The sequence below is a fragment of the Mus caroli genome, chromosome 10 (assembly GCF_900094665.2).
Source record: "Mus caroli chromosome 10, CAROLI_EIJ_v1.1, whole genome shotgun sequence".
Classification (NCBI taxonomy): Eukaryota; Metazoa; Chordata; class Mammalia; order Rodentia; family Muridae; genus Mus; species Mus caroli.
The window spans coordinates 86,406,194-86,419,905 of NC_034579.1; positions in this window are offsets into that span (position 1 = coordinate 86,406,194).

Genomic DNA, 13,712 nt, shown 5'->3' on the forward strand with positions numbered 1-13,712 from the left:
TGCCTGAGGATTCCAGACTCTTCTGGTTGCCTTTGGATCCAGATGTAGAACTCTCGGCTGCTCTGCCAGCATCTCGTGCGCCTGAATGCTGCCATGCTTTCCACCATGATGATAATGGACTGAACCTCTGAAACTGTAAGCCAGCTCCAATTAAATGTTTTCATTTATAAGAGTTGTTCTAGTCATGGTGTCTTTTCATAGCGATACAAACACTAACTAAGACAACATAAGCTGAATAATTGAGTTGGTGAATAAAATCATAATCTCTCAACTGAATGGAGTCTAAGTTAGGTAATGACACTGCTGCAAAGCACAAGATGAAAGCATCTGTCATTCCAAAGGGATACTGAAGGTAACATTCTGCTCTTGTATCAGACAACAGGCATACATTGAATCCAGTATCAGTTTGATAAACATGAAGAGTGAAGATCTGCAAGTCTGGAACAGAAGCAACAGGGACCAAGGGCACTAAAGGAAACATCACAGAAGAGCTTCAAGAACAAAGAATGTAGAAGAAAATTATCTGCTGCCTTACTCTAAAACCAGACAGTTCACATCCACTGACAAGAGATGTAAAGGATAAAAATAAGTGCGGGGATTACGACGCTATCTGTCTTGAAACCTGCTTTTTATGTCCACTGTGAATGTATTCTTAAACCCTCCTTCCTGGGTTAGTTCTCATACTTCACACACACACACACACACACACACACACACACACACACACACACATCTATCTCTATCCTATCTTTATCTCTGTCTCTGTCTCCACATTTTTAAAACAGACTGTCTCTATCATCTCTCTCTCTCTCTCTCTCTCTCTCTCTCTCTCTCTCTCTCTCTCTCTATCTCTATCCAGATACAGATATAGTTATATCTTAGTGATATGAGAACAATTACAGGAAAGAAGTTGAATATTACCCCAAAGTAGCAAATCTTAGGGTCATGAGATCTCTTTTCTTCTTTCTGTCACTGAAACAGTAGTTAGTCCATGACACATACATTTATATGTACTTTATTGATGATTGTATCACCCACCTCATTCTTATATTTATACCACCAGACAATCCTGGCCCACTGTCTGCCAGATGAAGGAGAAAAAACTAAAGGAATTTAGCTGACCGAGGAGATGGCCCCATTGATACAGAACGATTCTCTGAAGGTTTTCCAGCAGTCACGGGAAAAATACTTTTAATTCAGTTATCTCTGAAATGCCTTCCGGATCTGTTCTTATATGATTTTTCTTCCTACAAAGGCATGGTGGTGCACGCACTTGATTACAGCACTCAGAAGGCAAAGGCATATGGGTCTGTACGCATTTTGAAAACAGCCTGTTCTACACGGTGAGTTTTAGGCCTGTTAGGGCTGTGTGATGAGATTTTATTTCAAAATAATACTAAGGCGCAAAGGTGCAAAGGAACTGTATGGAAATTAGTCAAGGCACCGGCAGACAGAGGCTGTGCTAACTTCTAAACTAGAAGAGGACTCTAGAAATTTGAAGATTGGTTGTATATGAATGTAATATATATGACTATCATCTCTTTCATATATATGAAAATCACACCTCAGCTATCCTCCTCCAGCTAAGAAATGGGAAAGACTGGAAAAGTCACCCAGGTTGAAATGGTCCACATTCTAGAGTGAGAAATGTTGTCTCCACACCTCCAGCATCCAAAGCCTTGGCTGTAAGACCCAGCATGCTGCTCAACTGATCTCTCTCCACATTGCTCAAAGCCAACCTATCTACCCATACACTTCTTTGCATGTAGTTGCTAAATTAATTTTCCTTAAGGAAAAGCTTTCAAACCCTCTGTGCCAAAAGCATCAGCATTTCCCAGCAGCCTTCTGCAGCATGTCACTAACTTCAGTGGGGTCACAGGGCACCTTCCTGTCTAGACCCCTTCTCTCAAACCTGTCCTCCTCAGTGTCTAGAGTACTGAACCTCCATCTCTCCTTTAAAATGCCACAATAGTCAAACACTGGTCACAGCCCATTTTCCTTCTGTATATGATACCCAGAGGTGACCACAATATATTTTTCACTACCGTATAGAGGCAAAAAAAAAAAATCTCATTGTGTTTTTTTAAAGTTTTTAACTTAATTACAATATTTCTTCTTTCCCTTTCATCCCACCAAAACCTCCTATACACCCTGCCTGCTCGCTTTCAAATTCATGGTCTATTTTTTTTTCACTAATTGCTATTAGAGGCATATATATATTATACACACATGCACACACACACACACACACACTTCTAAATTCTCTTTGAAACAAAGACCACTAGAAAAAAATGCAGAATTGTGGAACCCAGTTCCAGTGCATCAATCTATACAACACTCCCATATCTAAGGTTCTGGGAACACTACTGAAGAAGGGACAGAAAGGTTGTAAGAGCCAGAGAATCACTGAGTTTGCTGTGAGATTGTGTCTCCTAGTGATATTAGAAACTACACCAATAATGTCTCATTATCTTTTTAAATACAATGTAACATGGAGAAGATAAACATGGCCATTTTAAAGTACAATTCAACATAGTTAAGCATATCCAAGCATTACTCAACCATCACCATTATTGAATGCCAGAACTGTATCATCATCAAAATATAGAAACCCAAACCTACTATAAACAAGCCATCATTTCTCCAGCCCCCTGTTGCCTGGAGACTGCCAGTATGCTCGGTGTCTGTGGACTCTGCTTGGATAGTTTGTGTAAACGGAAGCATATGGTTCTGACTCATCTGTGTGTCTTTCTCTTAGCCTGACACACATCCACGTGGAAACTTCTTTCCTTTGTGTGGCTGGATAAGAGTGCTTTATCTGAAGATGCTCTTTTGCTGATGAATGTGTCTGCTGAGAGACATTGGGGGTCAACTCTCAGTCACTGAGAACAGTGCTGCTTGGAGTACGATTGTGCTCCATTTCTCTCTATCCCTGCTTTTAGTTCTTGTGGGTATATCCTAGAAGGTGAATGGCTGGACTCTAAGGGCATTTATGCTTAACACACGGACACACTGAGAACTATTCTCTAAAGTTCTGTACCAGTTTACATCCCCACTGGCAATGTGTGAAGGGCCATACCTCTTTATATCTTTGTCAATACTTGTTATCTTATTTTTCTGCACGTTCAGTTATGGCTGTTTTGAAGTGTCCACCAAATGGCTCGTTTGTTGAAGTTTGGCTCCCCAACTGGTGATACTGAGAAGGGGCTGATGTGGGGTACTGATTTCATCCATGGACTAGTCCACTGATGAAGCTGTGGCTAACTGGACCATTAGGAGGTAGGACTAGTTGGAGGAAGTCCGTAAGTGGGGGGTGGGGGGTATCTCTCAGGAATAGGAAGGATGTCTGATCGTTAGAGCTCCTCCTGCTTGCTGGCTGTCCTATGGGGAACAGCTTTCCTGCTCCATGCCTTCTTGCCACACTCTTCCTATCTTACCACAGTGCAACAAAGGAGCCAAACTATTTTTTTTCCTCCTCTAAGGCTGTCTCAATCATGTACTCTATCACAGTTATAAAATGTGACTAGGACAGCGGCTTCCTAGTGTGACTAGGAAGTGGTATTTTATTTACCCAGGCTCTGGATTTGCATTTGCCAACTGACCAACCATATGAATATGTTTGTGTGTGCATGTTAGACATTTGTGTATCATCTGGGGCAAAATGTTCTTTTCAGCCCTTTGCCCATTTTAACTGGACTGTTTGTCTCTTGTTGAGTTCTAAGGCTCCTTCTTACATTCCGGGTATGAACTCCTCAATTCCAAATACCTTTCTCTATCTTTAGGTTATCTTTTCTCTCTCTTTGTGACATCTTTTCACGTACATTTTTACCTTCAACAGAGTCCAGATTATCACTTTCCGTTTGTGTCTTCAGTGTTGCATATTAAAAGGGGCGACACTGACAAAACCAAAATCAAGAAAACGTGTCCCTGTGTTTCCTGCTGCTAGAGGGTTGCAATTCAGCTTTAAAATTTTGATCTCTCGAGCTCTCGTTTTGAGCTCATTTTAGTATGACATAAAGCAAAGGTCTTTATTCCTTTGACAAGCATTTCTGCCTGTTTCATCTCTAGACAAAGACCATTCAGTGCTCCAGGAAAACTTGCCACAGATCCCTTGTCAAATGTATAGAAAGCCCCACTCTTTCCTAACATAGATTTCTGTGAACTCCAGACCCCGAGTGTGTCTAGCAGGCTACTCAGTGCCTACATGGCAACCAAAGAAAACATCCTAATCATATTGCCGTAATTCTGAGAGAATCCGCTCCTCTAGGACTGGAAGCCAGGTGCTCCTTCTGCCTTTGCCCATCCACTTCTTGTCAACCAGAGCTCTATATGACGAATCTGTCCTATTGTCTCAAGTTCCCTTTTCACTCCTGCCCACATGACTGTGGTCTACAACCTGGGTTTCGACAAAAATGGTTTCCTGAGCAGATTTATCTGCTTGGGACCATCCTTGCATTCTTCCACCATACTTCAGAGACCTCTTTTTAAAAAGACAAATCAAGTCACCTGTCTCTTTCTGTCTCCCTGCCCCCTACCATGCAGTGGTCATGGGGACACACATGGCTTTGCAGAACCTGATTCAGACCTCTCGAGCCTAGGTAAGTTAGAACAACTCAACCTTCAGGTCTTGCCCCAAATGACACATATCCAACTGACCCCAGACCAGCCCACAAATGAGCATGCAGCCCTGGCCAACACCCCGAGGGGAGGAGCAAGGGAGGGGGCTGGCAGTGTAGCCACCCCAGGCTCCTGAGATAGAGAAACTGAAAGGAATAAATGTGAGTTGGTTGAAACTGCTGATTCTGGTGATGAATATGCAAAAAACAATGGATGATAGACTATAAACCAAGTAATATATTTTCAAAATTAATATATTTATTTGCTTTGCATCCCAATATCAGCACCTCCTTTTCTCCCAGTACTCCCCCTCTTGAAGCACCTCACCCATTCTCCCCTCCTTTTCTTCTCTGAGAAGGGGGAGCCCTCACAAGTATCAACTCCCACCATTCCCACATCAGTCACTGTAGGACTTGTCTGGCCTCAGTGGGATAGGAAATGTATTTGCATTGCTATGGTTGCTGTTTGTTTGGTTTTGGTGCTGTGTGTTATGTGTAACTGTGCATGATTACATGTGAATGGAAATAAATGTGTGTATATATGTGTACTTGTGCAAGCACATGCGCACACACACATACACACACACACATACTTACACACACACACGCACACGCATGTGGTCAGAATGATTGCGGTCCAGTATCTCCTCCCGTTGTTCTCCACTTCAAATACTGAGGCAGTATCTCTCACTGAGCCCAGAGCCTGCCAATTCAGCTACTCTAGCCAGCTAGCATGTCTCTACCTCCAATGTTGTAGAATTACAAGGGGTTGCCGTGCCTGCCTAGCTTTTGCATGGGTCTTAGGAGCATCAGTCTTCACACTTGTGTGCAAAGCACTTGATCCAGAAATCCACCTCCTCAGCCCCATAGTATTTTGTTTTGTTTTGTTTGCTTGATGCTTTGATTTTTTTTTTTTAATAATTTCGTTCAAATAGTTAGGTGACAGCATACCCTAGTAAGAACAACTGTACTACTAGCTAACTCTCCACTGGTGTAAAGTGACATTAACATGCTTCAAGGTGATGGACTCTACTTCTGAGTAGGATATGTAATTTTTGTTGTTGTTGTTGCCCAGACTCTATTCTCAGCAGGTTGGTGCTGTTGTTTGGGGGGATGGGGTGGTTTTTTTGTTTTGGTTTTTTGTTTTGTTTTGTTTTTCTTTTAATGAACCATTTGCTCTCAGACAAAGGATGTAAACAGTTGCAGAAATAGATCAGCTTTGAGGATCAAAACACATCCATAAAGAGACAATTGGAAGAGCCTGTTTCTTCACACGGCACAATCACTCATGAACTAGTTAACAGTCTGTTTTCCTTGCTTCAGCTGTGTGAGTTGGTACATTCTTAGAAATTATATGGCATTGATAACTCCCTGGCACTTATAACCTGGTACCAAGTAAGCCATTGCTGTAACTGGTATGGGCTGTGACATGAAATCCAGAGCCACTGCAATCATTTCTGATGGAAGGATTATGTTTCCAGTAAGACCCTTTATCTTGATTATACACTAAATTACATGTAGCATGACAAACACATCTGGTGCAACGGTAACCTTATAGCTTCGAAAGCGAGATACTCCTTCCACCCTTGCCCATTTATCTCTGGTCAACCAGATCTCTATACAGTATCCTGAGTTTGTCTTCTCTCAAGCTCCTTTTCCGCTCCTACTCACGTGGCCATGATCTTCTGTATTTTGTCTAAGTAGACCTGATGAGTATGTATCACTGAAGAAAATTCTACTAGGAAGCTAATATATATCCTTAAAAGAAAAAAAAAATAATAGTGGCAAATAAGGATGATGAGAGCCTGATATTGTGCTCAAAAACACAATAGAGGACCAAAGAAATGGCTCGGTAATTAAGAGCACTTGCTGGTGTGTTTATAAATAGATAAAGAGGTATAAGATATGTTCTATGGGGTGTGGTGAGGTATGGGGGAAGGCGATGTCTCAGCAGGCACATGCCAAGGCATCCCTTCCCCCTGAGGGAGCAGCCACATAACTGCATAGTATAGAATAGAGTTTATTCAGGGAATGGGGAGGGGAGTTAGGAGGCTAGCAGAGGCAGAGAAAGACAGAGAGAGGGAGAGAATAGAGAAGTAGAGGCCAGACATGGCAAGAGAAAAGCAAGCAGGAAGAGGGAGGAGGGAACAAGCAGCCCCTTTTATATTGGGCCAGGCCTACCTGGCTGTTGCCAGGTAACTGTGGGGAGGAGCATACCTGGCTGTTGCCAGGTAACCATGGGGTGGAGTTTAAACAGAATGCTAACACTTGCTGCTCTTGCAGAGGCCCTGGGTTCAGTTAGCAACACCCGCATGGAAGCTCACAATTGTCTGTGACTACAGTTCCAGGGGATCTGATGCCTTCTTCTGGTCCCCGGGAGCACCAGACATGCACAGGGCACACATACATACATGCAGGCACACACAGAATAAAAAATAAATAATTCTAAAAAGGATTCAGTGGAACCCAAAACAAATGCTAAGGAAAAGGATAAAAACAATATATAAAAAGTGATACATAAATCTTTGCCTATAGAAGAACCTGCCTCCAAAATAAAGGGTGAGCCAGTACTCAAAAGTAAATTACAACATGTACAGGTTGGGAGAGGAGAGGAGACCCTACTGAATGTTGGGAACTCTATGGCTCTACATGTCTTTAATACTGAAACGCAAGAAGAGACAGCTGGTGTTGGTTGTCAACTTAACACTCATCTGAAGAGGGAATTCAATTGAGAAAGTGTCTCTATCCGATTAGTCTATGGCCAAGTCTCTGACACATTTTCTCGACTGGTAATTAATATAGGAGAATCCAGCCCACTGTGGCCTGTATCATCTCTGTGCAGGTGGACCTGAGTTATGTAAGAAAGATAGCTAGGGAAGCCAGAGAGAGCAAGCCCAGAAGCTTGTCTGACCTAGCATCCTTGTGACTATCACATCAAATCTTTGGGGGATGTAGTAACATACTGTAGTTTGTACCACGCTCAAAGAATGTCATCAGAGCATTGTTATGAGGACATTGTTATGTAATGTTAGAACATGGTATTTAGGGTGATCTAAAGCTGGACCAGAACGGAGGTCCCCCATATTTAGCTATAGTGCAAACTGTATTTTATTCCCTTTAAGAGGAGAACTGCTGGTTTGTGCCAATATATCTGTATTTTATACTTGGTGAGCTTATGTTATGCTAGTGCTTATCACAAAGGAATGATTTACTGTTCATCAAATTAATTCATAATTAAAAATTAAGACAAGAGATTAGACGTGAGCCTTCCAGATGGAGCGCCTCCCCTGAAGTAAGGCTGGGATAGTCTTATGTGCATACCACTAAGCCAGGGACAAGGTCTTAAAATATCTACCACTAATCCTAGAGGAAACCTGTACAAAGCAACTTCCCAGATCTGGGATATCTTATAGGCATAGTAATCATCTCCTTCCCTAGCCAAGGAAACAGTGTTCTCCTTCCCTGGAAAGCCAGACCTGGTGGGGAAAAGGAATGCCAGCCATATTTACAGATGGTAGCTTCATATGAAGAGTCTTGATAGCCTCTAACCAGGGGGGTGGACACAGTTCTCCTCATTCTGTAGTGTACAGGCAAGCACACATCAGCTAAGAGGGTGAAGTGGAACCCCTATTTGCTGCCCACCCCACAAGTCTCACTTACCTCTCTGCAGCAACTCCTCCATGTGGCCTTCATGCCAATACCCAGTATTTCACTCCTGTGACACTTAAGATAAACTTCTTTTATTTTCTTTGCATCAATGTCAATAATTATGCTATTGAAAGAGGGCTCAATACCTGTGATAATATTTAGGTATCCAGATATTCTTTGGTATCATCCGGCAGATAAAAATGTGCTGTGCTCTTCATCTTTTTAAAATAAGAAATAAATGTTTTCTCACTTGCCTGCTTTTCAAAGACTAGAGTAGGTGTCTTTTGACATAAGACGTACTTCAAACGAATTTTGAGAATTTCAATTTGTCTGAATACAGAATGAGGCATAATTGATTTTTTGACAGTTTTTTAATATTTAGTGAGCTCATCCCTAGATTAACGTGAATAGGATCCACAATGTCTGTACCAGGGATATGTCAATTATCTTCAATCATATTGTCATTTTGCTGTATACATGAACCTACCTCACTATTATGAAAAGCTGTTAGTTGACATGAAGAATGAAGGTTTACAATTAATCAGATTTCAGGCTTATTGTGAGTATCGTGTATACCACACAGGGATTAATATATAATAACCCCTATATGTACCCAGCATTGTTCAATGGCTGTTATATAAAGAGATAGTATTGAACCTCTAAGGAGAGGTTCACATCACACTGGACATTGTCTAGACTGAGATAATTGAATGGTTGCCTCTGACTAGTGAGGAGCCAGACTTGGAGATAAATCATTATCATAACTCTACAAAAATTACTATACAGCTAGAGGACATGTATTTGGATGCCCAGAAGAGAATAGGGTTGCCTTTGGGTCAAGGAAAGTTATCACCAGGAAGGTGAAAGGTAAGTTACAGTAAGTAGTGTCCTAGAACTTGATAGTGTTTGAAAGGCAAAAGCAGAGAGCCATGAGAAGGCATAATCCACCCACACATGCACCTCCCCACATGTGCATTGATCCGAAGATTGACCCATTGGATATGGGATATGTGGACAAATAAGAGAAAAGTCTGAAAGGACAAGGACATCATACCAAGGACAATATCTCCTTCTTTTGGACAATCATAATTGCATAGAAGACAACTTGAATGGCTGCACAGACAGTGGCCATGTAGATAAGTGGGAAGCCTAGTTAGAAGGCTATTGAAAACCCAGGTGAGATGTGTGGACCATCTGAAGAACAGCAGCTGGGACAGAGGTGGGGCAAGAAACGTACCTAGCATAGCATGAGACACAACCAAAAGAATCCCAGAGGCACCTATTGGTCCTTATGGTGCTCATTTCCAGTTCCTCTACACACTAAGCTGTATTTGTGTCAGCAGCTTGGCTAAAGGTCTCTGTCATAATTCACTTTCTATTACCATGATATACACCATGAACAAAAGCAACTTGGAGAGGAAAGGGTTTATTGGGCTTACTGACCAAATTATAGTCCATTCTTAGAACTCAAGCAGGGTAGGAACCTAGAGGCAGGACTGAGGCAGAGACCATGGAGCACCTCTGCTCACTGCCTTGCTCCCCATGTCTCACTCAGCTTGCTTGTTTTTAAACAATCTAGGACTGCCTACCCAGGGTTGGCAACACCCACAGTTGGCTGTGCCCTCTTATATCAACAAAATGCCCCCACAAACTTGCCTACAGGTCAATCTGATGGAGATATTTTCCCAATTGGGATCCCATCTTCCCAGATAAGTCTAGCTTGTATCGAGCTGGCAAACACCAACCAACATCTCTGTCCCATATTTATTTTTTTTTCTTGTTTCTTTCAGGATCAACTTACACTCTCAGGGATATGTGTGGTATGCATATGCGCGTACAAATGTGTGCTTGTGCATGTGTTTAATGCATGTGTCAAAAGGCAACTGAAACTTACAAGATTTTTTTTCTCTTTCTTCTTTCTTTTTCTTGGCGGTAGGGGTGGCTGGGCTTCTCAAGATAAGGATCTTACTATGTAGCTTCCAATGGCCTCGAACTCAGGATTCTCATGCTATAGTCCTCTGAAGACTGAAAGCACAGATGTACGCCATGATACCTTACCTCTTGAAGCCTGGTTTTTGAACCAGAATATCATTTTTAGTCTACAACAACCAATGCTAATAATAAACTCAGTAAAGCAAGTGCCCTCTACTTTTTAGTCGTAGAAACTGTCTTCAAACACCAAAGGGCAGATAGACAGTAGGGATGGAAGGCTGGAGACAAGACCACCATATACCACATAGTCTGCAGAACCACGACTACATCCAAGGTCTACCATATGCTGAGAAACAACATGTGCTGTACCTGGGCCTGCTTAAAGCATTGTTGGCTCAGTGGTGAAACATGTTGCCAGGAAGCAAGGAAGACAATCCCAGGTAGCCCCAAGACAGAGAGCCTGTCGAGACGGACATGGGTGTGCTCCCCAAAACCACTGAGTTCTAGCTCTACAGCCTGTAATGAAAAAAACAGAAGCACATGTCCCCAAGAAAACCACCTATTTCTGAGATGCCCTGTAGATCTCTTCTTCCTCATTATCTTTGTGGACAGCTTTGGCTCCTCTTCAATCTATGCTAATCTCTGGAAAAGGCAGTTTCGAAGATGTATCTTCCACACTCTGGTCTCACAGTGAAGGTTTCAAATGTCCCCACTCGGCTTCCCTGGTCATTACATATAGGATGCATGCCGCTTCTGAGTCCTACTCTACAGCAGTTCCAGTATTCCAGCCTTGGTGTTTCTTATGTGTACTCTGTCAGACAAACGAGGCTGCCCTTCCAACTGCAGCTCCCTCCACAACCCAGGGCCTGGACAGGGCTACAAGTCTCATGTAATCATGTACCAAAGGTGGTGTGTAGTACAGTTTTTAGTAGCCATTTCCACTTCTTCTTGAGGCCAGTTTCCCAGTCTCTTTGTCCTCTGAAACATCACCATTAGGAATTATTCCTAATGCTCTGCACACAGAACTCTAGGCTCTTTCCTGTTCCCTCTTTCCAATTCTCCCAATCTGTGAGCATAACTCGTTTCCAAAGCCACCTCGAATGTTTTAGTTATAGTAATAACTCCATTGTGGTACCAGTTTTATCTTAGTCCGTCTTCTGTTGCTAGAAACATAATACCAAACTGTGTAAATTATAAGGAAATGGGGTTTAATTAGCTTACCATTCCAGGGATACAAAGGCCCACTTCTTATTGACAAGAGTCCCAAGGTAGCAAGAGATAGGAAACACATATCCACATGCCTTCTGATCTCTTTCACTCTTCTCATGAAGCCACCAGTGTCCAATCTAGGGTGCTCTGTCTTGATAGCTTTATGTAATCCTAAAGCCTCCCGAAGATTCTGTTTCTGAGCCACATAACTAGATTAAATGTCTCTCTCTTAATACCTCACCATGGGGATTACACTCAACATGAGTTCTGGAGATAAACAAACTGCAAACTGTAGCTTCTTCTCTTGAAGAGGTTAATAGCATTCAAAGATAAAGAATTTCTACATCTGCAAAAGGAGCTCAGTTGAAAAAGTGCTGGCCATGCCAGTACAGGGACCTGAGCTCAATTCTCAGAATCCAGTGTGTGCACGAGAGTGTGTGTGCATATGTGTGTGTTCCTTCCCCAGGTGCAGCATTAGTGCATGCTTTTAATCCCAGCACTGGGGAATCAGAAACAAGTGCATTCCTGAAGCTCACAACCACCCAGCTTAGTTTAATTGAAAAGCTCCCAGGGCCTAGTGAGAGACCTTGTGTCAAAAACTAAGGTGTTTGGCAACTGAGGATGTACAAGGGAGGTTGGTCTCTTGCATTCACACACATGCACACACCCTCACATGCATAAACGCACATGTGAACACATACAAAAACCTGAATGATAAATAAAAATAATTGCTAGTTCCATGTGCATGAGTAGTGAGTGCATAGTGCTAAACAATCTGAGAAAGCTAAGAAGAGCTATGAAAGAAGAATGTTTTTGGAAAGAAGAAAACAGAAGTGAGGGCAGACAGCGTAAGGATCTCTGGTGGATTCTCATAGCCTTGTGCTTTGTCCAAGGTTAAATGAAATAAAGCATGGTTTGGCTGAGAGCAGGGGACTGATCCAGAGCCAGGAAGATGTATTCTTCTAGAATGGAGGAGCATGAAGGACCAACTGAGCACCATGCTACTGGCCTCTGGGAAATGTTCTAACTCTAACTATGGACAGAAAACGAGAGAAACCAAAAGAGCTTTTGGTTCTCCTCACAGACAGAGACAGAGTCATCCACACTCGGACAGATCTGGGATATTGAAGCCAAAACCTGGAGGGAAAGTTTCTGAAATCTGAAATATTCTCTAGCCAACAGAGACTGAACAGATACCAGTATGTGGGTGGCATCCCAGACTGAAGTTCCAACACTGTGTGGAGTTCTCTGCTGACCTCCTTGGAGGTCTATGTGAACACACAGGAAACCAGAAGCAGAATCCTCTGCAAAGCTAGAGCCCATGCATGACCCACAGCATGTCCTGTTAAAGTGATCGAGCTCACACTGTCCCTGTGTGGAACCCAAGGCAAAGTCGGCCACCCCGGAGATAGACGTCCCTAGGAGCATCTAAGTCTGTTGGGCATATATTTCAACTTTGTTTCCTATAGTTGCCTAACCTTTCACGCTCAGATACTGAGAGAAGATTCTAACGAAAGGAAAATTAATAACTAACCTTTCTAATAAACTTAGATGAAGTAATCCCAAACACTAGCAAAGTAAATCCAAGATAATGAGGTTTCTTCAGAGTACCAGGATGATTTAACATTTAAAAATCAATACGAACCTCTATATTCATAGATTTAAAGCGGGAAACCGATCCCAGTGGATTCAGCAAAAGCAATTAGCAGAGCTCAGCACCCATTCACTCCTGATTGAAACAAAGCAAAACTTCGCCAACTAGACAGACAACGGAAGACTCTGTGCCTTTCTCCTGCCAATTACTGAGGTGCATTCAGGACTTCCACAAAATTATCAGTGCTGACCTTTTCTTTGGCTGTTTATAGCATAACATTTGCTTTTTACATTTCAGATCTCTCTTATGAGGAGCATGAAACACTAGAATAGCTAAATCTTTTTTCTTTGAACAGGGCAGCATTACCAGATGGCTTCTTTCGCTCCAGAGGGCCTGCAGCCAATCTACTTTTCTAGTTTCATTATCAACTGGACACGACTTAGAATCACCCAAGGAAGAATTTCAGTGACTCTAGGTTAGGTTGGCCCATGGGAATGTCTGTAGAGATGGTCTTGGTCACCTTCACTGATGTAGGAAGACCCAGGCTAAAAGTGGGCGACATCATTTCCTGGTTTGGACTCTGGACTATGTAAGAGTAGAGAATGTTAGCTGAATACTAAGCCATGCCTTCACATGCATTCCTTTCTGCTCCTGGTGGCAATGTGCCTTAGCTGCTTCAGGTCCCTCTCTTGCTTTCCAACCTAACTTCAAAT